This window comes from Gossypium raimondii, unplaced genomic scaffold (assembly GCF_025698545.1).
Source record: "Gossypium raimondii isolate GPD5lz unplaced genomic scaffold, ASM2569854v1 Contig00344, whole genome shotgun sequence".
Taxonomy (NCBI): Eukaryota; Viridiplantae; Streptophyta; class Magnoliopsida; order Malvales; family Malvaceae; genus Gossypium; species Gossypium raimondii.
The window spans coordinates 23,481-24,599 of NW_026291444.1; the positions used below are offsets into that span (position 1 = coordinate 23,481).

The 1,119-nt window shown below is 56.2% G+C and overlaps 1 pseudogene; it reads left to right on the top strand.

The window, feature by feature from the left end:
• The first annotated feature begins 336 nt into the window (after positions 1-336).
• On the top strand, positions 337-491 carry LOC128039210 (5.8S ribosomal RNA; annotated as a pseudogene).
• The last annotated feature ends 628 nt before the right edge of the window (positions 492-1,119 follow it).

A 1,119-nucleotide genomic window follows, 5' to 3' on the forward strand; every position in this document is an offset into this window, starting at 1 on the left:
AGTCGTAACAAGGTTTCCGTAGGTGAACTGCGGAAGGATCATTGTCGAAACACGCCTAGCGAGCGACCCTTGAGCGAGTTGCAAACAACACGGGAGGTGGTGCGGGTGCATCCTCGCCTCTCGCCACCCGTGTCTCGGGCGGCCGGTCTCGTCGTCCCTACGCCCGTCGGGTGGGGTGAGATCTGGGATCAACCTCTTGAGGCAAAGCGAACAAACCCGCGCGAATCGCGCCAAGGAATCGAAAGCGAAAAAAGGGGCCGTCTTACAGCCGCCGCGCACCGTTCGCGGTGTCGGTGCTTGATGATCTTTGTTCTCTTGTGCATAAAATATCTGAGCGACTCTCGACAGCGGATATCTCGGCTCTCGCGCCGATGAAGAGCGTGGCGAAATCACGATACTTGGTGTGAATTGCGAGAATCCGTGAACCATCGAGTCTTTGAGCATAAGTTGCGCCCCAAGCCATTAGGTAGAGACACGTCTGCTGGGTGTCACGCATCGTCGCCCCATCCAACCATGAGCCCTCGAGCCTCGGTTGGACCGCGGCGGAAATTGGCCTCCGTGCGCTCCACGGCCGGCGGTTGGCCTAAATTCGAGTCCTCGGCGACATCATCGTCATGACGATCGGTGGTAATCTTGTAAGCAACCTCGTTGGTCGTCTGGCGTCCGTCGTCGAGACCCTTGAACCCTTCGGCATCGCAGGGCGGTGCTCGCATCGCGACCCAGTCGGCGGGATTACCGTGAGTTTAAACATATCAATAAGCGGAGGAAAAAAAACTTACGAGATTCCCCTAATAGCAATGAGCGAGCAGGAAAAGCCCGGCTTGAGAATCGGTCGCCATCGGCGTCCAATTGTAGTCTGGAGAAGCGTCCTCGTGACGGACCGGGCCCAAGTCCCTGGAAAGAAGCGCCGGAGAAGGTGAGACCCGTCGTGCGGACCTGTCGCTTTCCACAGTAGCATCTCTGAGTCGGGTTGTTTGGGAATCTGACCCTAATCGGTGGTAAATTCCGTCAAAGGCTAAATCTGGGCGAGGCAGATGGCGAACAAATCTGCATGAGGAAAGATGAAAAGGACTTTGAAAAGAGAGTCAAGAGTGCTTGAAATTGTCGGGAGGAAGCGGA